Source organism: Alexandromys fortis, unplaced genomic scaffold (genome assembly GCF_014885135.2).
Source record: "Alexandromys fortis isolate MF-2015 unplaced genomic scaffold, M_Fortis_MF-2015_v1.1 scaffold_64, whole genome shotgun sequence".
Lineage (NCBI taxonomy): Eukaryota > Metazoa > Chordata > Mammalia > Rodentia > Cricetidae > Alexandromys > Alexandromys fortis.
This window is the reverse complement of record NW_026067976.1, coordinates 1,788,781-1,801,570: the sequence shown is the minus strand read 5'-3', so window position 1 is coordinate 1,801,570 and position 12,790 is coordinate 1,788,781. Positions and strand designations below refer to the sequence as shown.

The 12,790-nt window shown below is 43.2% G+C and overlaps 1 protein-coding gene across 5 annotated transcripts in view; it reads left to right on the top strand.

The window, feature by feature from the left end:
• Nucleotides 1-12,790, top strand: part of Focad (focadhesin) — a 1,203,139-nt gene that overhangs the window by 904,026 nt on the left and 286,323 nt on the right. For 4 of the 5 annotated variants that reach the window (XR_007594464.1, XR_007594465.1, XR_007594463.1 and 1 more), the window contains exon 1: nt 3,917-3,977. The exons of the other annotated variant lie outside the window; for it this stretch is intronic. The gene's annotated coding sequence lies outside the window, so the exon portion shown is untranslated. Of the gene's footprint in view, nt 1-3,916; nt 3,978-12,790 lie in introns of those variants that run through there. 5 annotated transcript variants of the gene reach the window in all.

Here is a 12,790-nt window from a genome sequence, read left to right as displayed (position 1 = left end):
GAATGGAACAGGGACAATTGGAACCACATACAACTAATTAAATCTAATGAGTTTGCTTTCTGTTCCGTGCTGACAGAGGCTCTGGCTCTCTGTGACTCAGTGGTGGATTTCTCCTCCCAGTGCCAAGCCTGCTGATGAATGCGTGGGCGTGCTCAGTCAGCCCAGCATGCTCGGGTGCAAGTTCAAGGCTTTGTGTCTCCCTTGATGCTGTGGGCGACGTGACCTCTCTTTACAGTCGGGATTCAGACTACAGTGTCTCTTTTTTTTGTTAGCATATTCTTTTCAGTTCTGCTAATGATTTGGGAGTGGACACATTTTTCTTACTCCCTTTCTTTCTTCTTCTCCTTTTTTTCGTTGTTGTTAAGAGTCAATAGGCCCTTCTATGCTGGCTTCAGAAGCTACTTATCTAAAGGGTCTTGTACAATGAAGAACTAACTGCCTAACTACTTCGAGGGAAGAATACAAGGCATTTAACAGAGAAATACTGTCTGCTTACCTACCTCTTAGAGACGGTAGATATTGTCTTGACTTTTTAAAAAGCAGGGAGGGGCTGGGGAGATGGCACAGCAGGTAAAGGCACTTGGCACCAAGCCTGACGATCTGAGTTGAATCCTGCGGACCACGCAGTGGAGGGAAAGAACTGACTTTCACACGTTGTTCTCCGACCTCCTCACTCACACAGCACATGCACGACACTTCCACCACAATAAATAAATACGATAAATATTTAAAAAGCAAGACGTTTATTTGCATATAGATGAGATGCATGCAAGAGCGTACATGTTTGAGACATATTTTGATTATTGAATGGTTATTTCTATTAAAGCTGGCATGAAATCTAGACCATCTTCCATGGGTTTCCTGAATAAATGTAAATTCCACTCTCTGCATCCTCCAACCCTATCACCTCCTTATCCCCAACCTGGGAGGAGGAGACAGGAGGATTGCAAATTTGAATCTACTCAAATGTGTTTGTGTGTGTTGGGCTGGCAGTGGGGAAGAGAGTGTGCTGGGGGTGGGGGAAGCAGAGTCTTTGGAAAACAGTAGTTTTTGCAATGTAATACATTTATGGAAATTCAATGCATTTTCTAGCCCAGTACATGGCTTATATATTTCAGTCCCATGTTAATAAAAATTTTGTTTGTGACAATTTCTGGAACTCTTTCTTTCTGCTCTTGTCAATGTGCTGGCTGCAAAATTGAACTCCAGGATAAGTTGGTTCCACACAGTTCTGGATTGCAACTTCAATCTTGCAATTGCGAAATTGTTGAAAGTTGCAGTGATGTTTTATTTGCATTTTTTATAACTAAAGCTTGCCTGAAGGTCAGAGAATATAGCAGCTGCCCTGGTCAGCCTTACAGAACAGGCAATGGCGACACACACTTTTAATACCAGTAGCCACACTAATTTGCCATAGGAACCAGGCTGTGGTGATGTATACCTTTAATCCCAGCACTAGAGAGGAATATAAGACAGGAGAAGATAGCTCCCAGTCAGTCTCATTCTGAGGATTCCTGGAGGCAGAGTCACCATTTCGGACTGAGGTAGAGGTAAGAGTCAGTGGCTGGCTGTTTTGCTTTTCTGACCTTCAGGTTGTACCCCTGAATATCTGATTCTGGGTTTCTGTTAATTGTGCAACAGAAAGCTAACTTCCAGTGCCATAGTATTAAGAGCTGGGGCTATCGCTCAGTGGTGGAGCTATGCAAAGTCTTGGGTTATCCCCAGCGTGGTAGGGGGTGGGGATGACAGAGAGGATGCACTGGGAGGTGATTGGATCATGATGACTCAATCCTCATGGACAGGATTAGTATCTTTTTTTATTTTTTTATTTTTAAGGATTTACTTATTTATTATGTAGGCAGCATTCCTTCCATGTATGACCACACACGCCAGAAGAGGATGCCAGATCTCATTATAGATGGCTGTGAGCCACCATGTGGTTGCTGGGAATTGAACTCAGTACCTCTGGAAGAGCAGTCAGTGCTCTTAACTACTGAGCCATCTCTCCAGCCCTGGAATTAGTATTTTTGTAAGAAAGGTTTGGCCAGTACTGATGAAGCATGTCCTGAGTGTGAGAGGCTGAGGCAAGAGAATTATGAGTCAAAGTCAACTCAGCTACATAGTGTTTTGTTTTATTTTTATTTTTTAATTGTTTAAAAACATTGAGCTATATAGCTTTCTCCGCTCTCCTCCCTTCCTCTCCCCCCTTCCCTTCTACCCTCTCCCATGGTCCCCATACTCCCAATTTACTCAGGAGATCTTGTCTTTTTCTACTTCCCATGTACATTAGATTCATGTATGTCTCTCTTAGGGTCCTCTTTGTTGTCCAGGTTCTCTGGGATTATGAATTGTAGGCTGTTCTTTTTTTTTTTTTTTTTTTTTGCTTTATGTCTAAAAGCCACTTGTGAGTGAGTACATATTATATTTGTCTCTCTGGGTCTGGGTTACCTCACTCAAAATGATGTTTTCTAGAGCCATTCATTTGCCTGCAAATTTCAAGATATTTTTTGTCTGCTGTGTAGTACTCCATTGTGTAAATGTACCACATTTTCCTTATCCATTCTTCTGTTGAAAGACATCTAGATTATTTCCAGGTTCTGGCTATTACAAATAATGTTGCTATGAACATAGTACATGCTAATCCCAGCATTCTTTTAATTTTTAGCAGAGGTAGGTAGATCTCTGTGAGTTCAAGGTTTACAAAGAGAGTTCTGGGACAGAGCTACAAAGTGAGACCCTGTCTGGAAACAACAACAGAAATATTGTAATAGAAGAAGACATTAAGAGGTCTAAAATTTGTACTTGTGCACTTGGAAAACGCATGGGAATACCATCAAACTAAGAAAATCAGAAAGGCAATTATAAACCTCACAGAATTTCCCCTAGGGTACAAGAGATTGAATACAGAAGCAGGTTCAAAATTAATTTAGATAAATTCTTACAGAATGAAAGCAGTATAAATTATTGGGAGATCTAGAGGTGGTCTGTGGAATATAATTATTTTGTTGAGGTGCTGTACAGGAAACCAAGAATGACCTTGCAAATTTAACTTAGAACACTGCTTGCTAAGTTCCTATTGATAGAACTATTGAGCTAGAATCTCTAGAGATGGCACCCAGGCTTCTTTTTAAGCTTTGTAATGTTTCTAAAACTGCGCTGGGTTTCAGAAACAGCCAGGTAATGGACTGCTACCCCTTTTAAATACTTTCCTTTTTTAGACAGCTTTCGTGTTTGCTGTGTTGTGCCAGGTATGCCAGACTTCTGTGCGATCATCTCTCTCCACTTCGCTAAAGAAAATGCTTGGCTATATATAATACACGTTAGATATCAATAATACGCTTGGTTAAAGTTCTTTAAAAACAGTACTTCCTAGATCAAATCAGCAGAAATTTCCGGGCCTTGACGACTAAGCAAGCAGAAGGACCAGCACAGCATTGTGAAGCGAAGGCTCTGAGCTGTAGCTACAGGAAGCAAGCTGATTCTGCTTTAACATTTCTGAACCCTTGGCACTACCAGTACAGTACTCCGTCCCCCTTCCTGCCCTCTCCCTCCAGCTTTACAAAAGTCTCCAAATATCAAGAAGCTGTCCAGCACCTCCCAAAGCTGTCCTGGGGCAGGCTGCCAACAGGACCCCCTGGCTCTGTGCTGTGGCTTCTTCAGACAGGATCTTTTGATCTCGCGCCCGACAGCGTCAGCCGGGGCGCGAATTTCATTCTGCATCACTGCGGCTACCTAGCCTAGCTCCGGTTACCCGCGCCACCGCCCCCCCCCCAACCCAGCGGCAGTGCACCGGCTAAGAAGGGACGCGCAGGCGCACGAGTGGGGCGGACGCCCCAGTCGAGGAGGCGGGACGAGCTTTTTGAATTCGGCTTTTTATTGGCTGTCTTTATCAGGATCCGCCCCCCCCCCTGGATGGCGGAGGCGGCGCGTGGGCCACGTCAGGTAGCCGTGCGGGCTGCGCCAGTGGCAGAAGTGAGGTAAGCCATGCGGCGTGGCTGGCCGTCCACCGGCAGCCACTGAGTGGGCAGCCGTCACATCGGGGCAGCCTGCAGCCGCCGCCACGGGGGCGAGGGCGGCCGAAGCTGGGGGACTTGGGCTGGGCTGCAAGCCGGCGGCAGAGCATGTGGCGGCAGGGCCGGGGCGGCGCGGGAGGCGGGCAGGGCGCTTGACCTGCTGCCGGTTCTGCGTAGCCTTGAGCGGTTCCCAGGTCTGCAGCGTCGGGGCCGGCTCGCTGTGGGGGGGCCTGGCGACCCTAGCTGCCGGCACATTTCGGATGGCTTGCCTGCCCCAGGTTGCAGTGGTCCCTCTCCTTGACCCGGGCTCTAGTCCGGGGCAGCGTAAGGGATACTGGTGCCCTCCTGCTTGGCTTGGGATAACTGCCCTCATTCCCTGGGACTCAGATGCAGGTTATGTCTGTCCTCTTGAATGCAAAGGCTATTGGGTGAGCAGAGTCTGATTTCTGCCTCAGGGCTCAGGCGTTGAAGGGTTTATACTGAGGCTTCCGAATGTCCAGCAGCTAGGTGGAGGTTTGCAGGCACCTGCCGTTTTGTAGCACTTATTCGGAGTTTGTTTCAGACCTGGTGCCTTGACTCCTTGTTTGGAGGTTTTGGATTGAGTGAAGTCATCCTCTCCATTACGCAGTCATTGACTCATTCATTGCAAACTTTTAAATCGAGTTTTTCGAACGACATTCCCTCTCTTTGCTTTCAGTTCATAGCCTGTGCCAGTGCGGGTGCCTGAGTTGATAGATTTGAGATGGATTTTTTTTTCTTTTTCTTTTGCTGTTGATGTGGTTCTTTTTCAGGGTCTAGATTTAGATGCAAAAGATGGAACTCTCTGGGACCTCGTTCAAAGGTTCTTTTTACCTTCTAATAAACCTTAAAAGACACTGGCCCTGAGAAGGTAAATCCTAGTAACTGTGCCCGCTAAAGACCACAGACAGATGGGCTTCTTATCTGAAAAGTGAAGGGGTGTGATCACAAGTGTTCTGTAATTTTGGAATATTCAAGGAGAGATGGGCATACGGCAGATTCATTGAACCGTCTTAGCAATTGGGAGCCGACTAAATTAAAAACACATAACACATTTTATGATTATGTATTTTTTGCTTCATTGACAAGTGATTCTGTTCACACTTGAATAGCAAGCAAGTGCATGGTTACAATTTTGATTGACACCCAATTTCTGCAAACAAAACACCAACCATGACTCATCTAAATTTTGAAGTGTGACAATCATGAACTTTCCAGTTACATATAAAGGTACTTTATGGAGACAAGTAGATAAGAATGTAATTTTCAAAGCCTTTGATTTGCTTTGGTAATACGTGATAGCCAAAACATCTGCCTTATTTATTTATCAGGTTAATCTTATCAATGATTACCATTCCTTCCTTGTTAATATCTTGCTTAGTTTTTTAATTAAAATATTTAGACATTTATTGCTTCTTGTACACATTTTGTGGGTTTTAATTGCTTGGTAAATCTAATGGAGGCCTGATAACCCAAAAGTAAATAAATTGTTACTTCAAAGTAAAGAAATTCCTGTGGAGATGTAATGGTTTTTCATATGGTGATTAATGGCACTTACTAGTAGAGAAGTTTACCCTTTTTTAGTGTTGAATAATTTCTAAGATAATTATTTTGATATTTTGAGCTTCATGATACCTTTTGGCATTGTTCATAAACTGTTAGCTGAATTAATATTAGGGGTATAAAATCTATTGCAGTCACTACTAGGTGTAAGTGTAGTATATAGAGCTCTTTCATATGACAAAATACAGCATAGCTTTAGAAGTATACATTAAATCTGTGATTCATTAATAGCAGTAACCTGGGTAGAGCTTATGTGTACCATTTCCACCATGGGAAATAAGAATTGCTAAACTACTAGGGCAAGTGATGTTTGTCAGCTTCCCCTATTTAAATGATTAACACAGACTTTTTCAACAGTCTTAATCTCATCCATTTTCAACACTAGATTAAAATATATGGTCTTTTAATTTTTTAATCTGTATCAAGTCACATTGAAAGTAATACAATGGCATTTGTTATTTTTTTCATTTTGCTAATTTTTTTTCTTTTTTTCAGTCTGAGTATGCACTGTTTGTTTTATTATTTGTATAGATGAGGATGACCTTGAGCTTCTGATTGTCCTGCCTCAACCTACACAGTGCTGAAATTAAGGCAAATGCCATCCTTTCTGGTGTATTGCTTGCTGGGGATTGAAATCAATACCAAAAGTACCTTTTAAGTAGGTTTTTATTATAGTTGTTATTAATTTTATATTATTATTAATTATTATTTTTTGCGTGTTTCCATGAGTCCGCGTCCCTGTGAAAGCCAGAGGCATCAGATCCTTTGAATTTGTAGTTATAGGTGGTTGTGAGCCACCTGATGTGAGTGCTGGGAGCCAAACTTGAATACTCACTCTTATAGCAATATGTACTCTTTTTTCCCTCCATTTATTTATTTCTTTAAAATTTCCACCTTCTCCCATTCTCCCATTTCCCTCCCAGTCCCTCTTCCCCCTATCTCTCCAGACATAATAGAAGTCAGGGTGCCCTGCCTTGTGGAAAGTCCAAGACTCCCCCTCCATCCAGGTCTAGGAAGGTGTGCATCCAAACAGATTAGGCTCCCAAAAACCCAGTACATGCAGTACAATCAAAATCCAGTATCATTATCATTGGCTTCTCAGTCCATCCTCATTGTCAGCCACATTCAGAGAGTCCGGTTTGATCACATGCTCGTTCAGACCCTGTCTCTCTAGGCATTCGAGTAGTTTGGTCATTTAGAGCCCTTAACTTATGAAGAGGTTAAAAGCCCCAAAATTTTATTGTAAGTTGAAAGTATTGTATATCAGAAATGCATGAGGAATGAACATGATGTGTAATTGTGTGGCCAAGAAAGGCGGCTAGCCTGTAGAGTTTGAGGCTAGCCTGGTCTACAAAGTGAACTCCAGGCCAGCTAGTGCTACACAGTGAGAATCTGTCTGGCTCAGTGGATAAAGTGCTTGCTGTGAGAACTGGAGTTTGTATCCCCTAACACCCATGTAGATTGTAAATAAATGAGTGCCTGAAATCACAACATGAAAGAGCTGAGTCAGAAGATCCCTGGTGCAAGCTCCTTATCTAAACTAGCTGGAACTGACCAGCCGTGGGTTCAGTGAGAAACACTGCCACAGTAAATAAAATGAAGGTTGATTGTGGAAACCACTTGGTGTTAATTTCGAGTCTCCACACAAATGCGCATATGCCCATGCCCACATATGTACCTACACATATACCAATACTCATGCATACATTTATAGAATACACATATGTGCCAAAAACAAAGGTAAGAGTCAAAATCCATGAAGAAAATTTCTTGAGTGTTGGGGAGGTGCTCTATTGGCAGAGTGCACGTTGCAGTCTGGAGGACGTCTGTTTGAAGTCCTCTGAAACCTGTGTTTAAAAATAAATCTGGGTGTGGGGGCTTGCGGTCATAATCCTAGTGAAGGGAAGCTGAAGACAAGTGGATTCCTGAATCTTGGTGGCCAGTCTGCCTAGCCTGCTTGGCCAATGCCAGGCCTCTGAAAACCCTGTCTCAAACAAACATAGAGCCCCCAAGGAATGACAGCTGAGGTTCTCTTTGGCTTCTACCACCACATGTACATGGGCACACTGCATGCACACCCACATACCTGCACATAATCTATTTAGTATACCTAGTTTGCTGATCATTGTGGTCTGTACACTATGGCCTGTGTACCCTTGTGATCCAGTGACTGACTGGAAGCTGCTGATTGCTGCCGCCTTCCAAAATGCCCAGCAACATGCTCCGCGTGTTGCTGGCTGAGAAAAAGATCATAATCAAATTCCGAGATGCAGTTTCTACTGAGTGTGTATTGCTTTCACACCATTGTGACGCTGAACAGAAACGCCAGTCAGATCATTTTAAGTCAAGGACTGTATTAAGATTCTCTCACCTTAACTGGGCGGTGGTGGTACACACCTTTAACCCCAATACTCAGGAGATAGAGGCAGGTGGATCTCTGAGCTTGAGGCCAGCTTGGTCTACAAAACTAGTTCCAGGACAGTCAAAGTTACACAAAGAAACCCTGTGCCCCCCCCCCCCCCCAAAGATTGTCACATCTTTGACTTTAAAGTTTGACAGTTCAGTCTGGGAGCCGTGATGTCTACCTGTAGCACAGCCCTGGGTACTCAGGAGAGTGAGGCAAGATGATCGCTTGAGCCCCGGATTTTGGTGCAACACCACACAGCGTAGTGAGATCCCACCCTCTCTTATAGAAATGAAGAAGAAAGGCTGCACAATTCCTTGTTGTTTTTGGTGGGAAAACGTTTTAGAACAAAATAAGGTGAGTTATTTAGTGTGTTATTTATTTATTGATTTACTTCTTAAAGATATAGTCTCACTATATGTATCATATATCTCACTATGTATATCAGACTGGCCTCAAACTCACAGAGAACCATCTACCACTTCTGAATGCTGGGATTAAATATTTTTTAAATGACTTATCTTTTCATTTTCCTGGAGACCAATGAATCGTTCCATCCAAGCAAGTAGACTGAATATTTTAGTTCTTTTTAGTGTCCCACAGTATGACTTCCAGCCTCTATTTAGTCAGAAGAATGGTTCCTTGCTAATTTGGTGGATGAACATGTTGAATAAATGTTATAATTGTGTGTGTTATAACTGTAGTTTTATACTGTTTTCTTTCTTGAATCCCAGCACTTGGGAAGCAGGGGCAGGCAGATATTTGTGAGTTCAAGGTCAGCCTGGATAGTTAGTTTCAAGGAAAGAAAAGCCTTTTTCTTTGGCCCACTTGCTATCAAGATGTACTTTAAATTTTACTGTTTAACGGTCATTGAGTATGCTGGTTACTAAACTAAAGCTTCGGTTTCTAGTATATGCTGTTAGGACTCAATTAATTAGTGAGTGGGGTTAGAGGACAGGCTTTATATTTTGAGTTTTGAAGCATTTAAATAAATGGAACTTTTTTCGTGTATGGCTGTGCATGTGCATTTGTGCGTGAGTACAGATGAGCAATGTGCTATGGAGCAATGTGAGTTATAGGACATAGGTGCTGTAAGCCTAACTCAGGTACTTAGAAAGAACTCTCTGTACTTTTAACCACAGAGCCATCTCTTCAACCTAGAGTAGAGACTTTTAAAAAAGGATTTTTAAAAGCCTTTGTTTTTATTGTATGTATATTTATGGGTATTTTGCCCATATGTATGACTTTGCACTATTGTGTATGCAGTGCCCAAGGAGGTGAGAAAAAAAGCATTGGATTCCCTGGAACTGGAGTTACAGTTGTAAGCCAGCATGAAGGAACTGGGAATTAAACTTAGGTCTTCTGGAAGAGCAGCTAGACCTCTTAACTACTGAGGCATCTCTCCATCTCTGCACTAAAGGCTTTTAAACATGAAATATTTTAGTTTACAGTTGATTTTTGAGATACAACCTCACTATAAGGAGGCATGTATATCAGAATTTAAACTTTTAGGGTGCTGATGGGGTGTAGGGCTCAGGCTGATATGGAACAACAAGAATGGTGTGTTGGGTGCATCACCTACCTGAACACTGATACAGATGATAACTAATGGGGGAGGAGAGGTAGGGAAGAGGTAGGCTTGTGGTCTTGGTCTTTGAAGTTTTTGAGCGCCTGTTAGTAGGAACAGGGGTGTTAGCTCCACTTACGATGTGAATCTTGACGTTCAGAAAGGTGATTCATCTCTGATGTGGGCCACCAAGGATGGGAAACTATTTTCACCAGGTTGTAGAAATAGGGGAACATCTTATAAACAGCCAAGGATGTAAGAACATTTATTGATCAGTATTAGAGTCCAAAAGGTTGGGAGGGAGGAAAGAGTGTTTAGTGGGCGGAAGGCATCTTTAAAGTGTTGTGGCAGGCTGGCTCAGTCTGTAAAATGCCTGCTTCACAAGCATGAAGACCTGAATTGAGATCTCCAGGACCCACATAAAAGCTGGTGTGATCATGTACCAAGTTGGTAAGCCCTGGGGTGAGACCCTGCTCCAAAAAAATAAGGCAGAGAATGGTCAAGGATGACATCCAGTGTGGACCTCTGGCCTTCACATATGTGCACATGCATGCACACACACCTGTATACACATGTGCACACAGTCACATGAACAGGTACATATCCTCCACCATGCACACATGTGAAAACACACATGTATCCACACTGGGTGACTTACAACTGTCTAGAACTCACATTGCACTGGGTCTGATTCTCTTTTCTGATCTCTAGGCACCTACACTCTTTTTGGTTTTTCGAGACAAGGTTTTTCTGTAGCTTTGGAGCCTGTCCTGGAACTAGCTCTTGTAGACCAGGCTACACAGAGATCCGCCTGCCTCTGCCTCCCGAGTGCTGGGATTAAAGGTGTGCTTCCGGCGGCACCTACACTCTTGTGGTGCATATAAGTCCATGTAAATACACACACACACACACACACACACACACACACTCGCGAAATAATAGTTTATCCCAATAGTCTTCAGATTTAATGTATAGAGGTGGAGAATTAGTTTACTTTTGAAATGAGTCGAGTAGTAGTCACTTTGAAAAGGGATATTGATGTGGAATGCCCTTCTGTATGTTGTGACTATGTTTTATTACCATTGATTAATAAAGAAGCTGCCTTAGCCTATGGCAGGGCAGAATATAGCAAGGCGGAAAATACAAACAGATATAGGGAGAAAGAAGATGGAGTCAGGGAGATGCCAGCAGCCACTGGAGAGCAAGATGTGAAGTAATATAAAATAATAGAAATGGGTTGATATAAGAGCTAGTTAAGCTGGGCAGTGGTGGCACACACCTTTAATCCCAGCACTAGGGAGGCAGTGACAAGCAGATCTATGTGAGTTTGAGACCATCCTGGTTTATAGAGCGAGTTCCAGGATAGGCTTCAAACCTACAGAGAAACCATGTCTTGAAAAACAAAAAGAAAACCCAATAAAACAAAACCAAAGAGCTAGTTAATAACAAGCCAAACAGTTTGTAATTAATGTTAAGCCTCTGAGTGGTAATTTGGGAACTGGCAGGTGGGAGAGAAACCCCCAGTTACAGGGTGTATATCAAGAATGAATGACATTTAAGACCATGGCTTGGCCTCTTCTCTCCTTCTTCCTCTTCCATTTCCCTTCCCTTCCCAGGACCTCTCCAATGTTAGACAAGCACTCTACGACTGAACTATGCTCTCAGCCAACCATAGCTTTCACCTTTATTGTGTTTTGAGACAAAGTGTTGCTATATACCCTAGACTGGCCTTGAACTCTCGGCAATCCTTCTTAGTTTTTCAGGTGCTATGATTATATGTCATGGCTGGTTATCTTTCTAGTTAATGTCGTTTGTCCTTTCTGCCTATAATAATGTCAGTATAACAGCCAGAGTAACTTTTTTTTAAAAATGTGAGTTGTATTTCTTCTTTTTTTTTTTTTTTTTTTGCCTGAATTCCTATAATGGCTTTTTTGAGCCTTGGGTTCAGTGTCATTCCTTGAGCCTTGGGCTCAATACCGGAACCCTTTCTTTTTTTTTTGCCACCCCCTAAAAAGGACAGCCAGTCTTTCTAGTTACCTAAAAGCTTTGCTATGATCCGACCCATTTTTGGCCACTTTACTGCACTTCCACCTCAGTCATTTATTTTCAGATGAGCTTGTTCCTCATTCCCACGAGATATGTTCTCGCATGGGGTTTTTGTCTTGCTTCTTCCCCACTGCCTGGAGTTCTCTTTTGAGACTGTGGCCTGCTCGGCTTCATTACCTCCTTGAGCCTTGGGCTCAATGTCATCTCTGTTCGCGAGCCTTTTCTTGCCCGTCTCCCATAAAACCGGAACCCTTTCTTAGTGTCACCTCTCTTCCTGTCCTTGGCTGCATTTTCACAGTGCTGTGACACACTGTTTTGCTGCTGCTTGCCTTCTCTCCTAAGATCGTAATCTAGCAGGGTGGGAGCCTCTGTCTCACGTGCTTCCTACAGTGCCTGCTGCACAGGTTTCTCTTCCGTGTCTTATGGAAAAGCCCTAGAACTAATGGTGAGCTGTCACGTGAGGATCATTTTGGCTTCCTGTACCAGACACCTTAGTGATCCACTTCTTAATTTTGATTTTTTTTTAAGGTCTGCTGGCTGAAAGGTGGCTCAGTGTTATAAGTGTTTACTGTTCTCTCGAGGAACTAAATTCAGTTCCCAGCAGCTTACAGCCACCTGTATCTACAGCTCTAGGAGGACCTGACACTTCTGGCCTACATCAAGGCTCTTTATCTTTTGCAAGAAAAAAGTATCATGGTTTTCTTTAAATGCATTGGGTGATGGCCGTTGGCACAGAGCAGAAATATCGCTTTGTGGTTTATGTCAGTTACGTTTACGGCAAAGCTAGAGTTGTAGCTTAGCTGGAGAATGCTTGCCCAGAATGTACAAGGCTGTGGTGGTTTGATCCTGTAACACTGCAAAAGACAAACCAAGTCAAAACAAAAGCCAAGCTGATGGGTGGGCCTGTGACTCAGTTGATAGAGTTCTTGCCTTTCCTGGCATGTGTGAAACTCTGGGTTATATCCCCAGTGTGCCATCATGGGGGTGGGGTGTCCCAGCACTCAGGAAGCAGAGGCAGAAAGATTAGAAGGTCAAGGCTATTCTAGACTATTTGGGAGATCCTGGCTAGCCTGAGCTGCCCAAGACACCATCTTAGCCAACCTACCCACCAGCCAGTCAATACAACAACAGTAACACCGAAATAAAACCGAGTGGCTGATATGAAAGGGCTGCAGTATA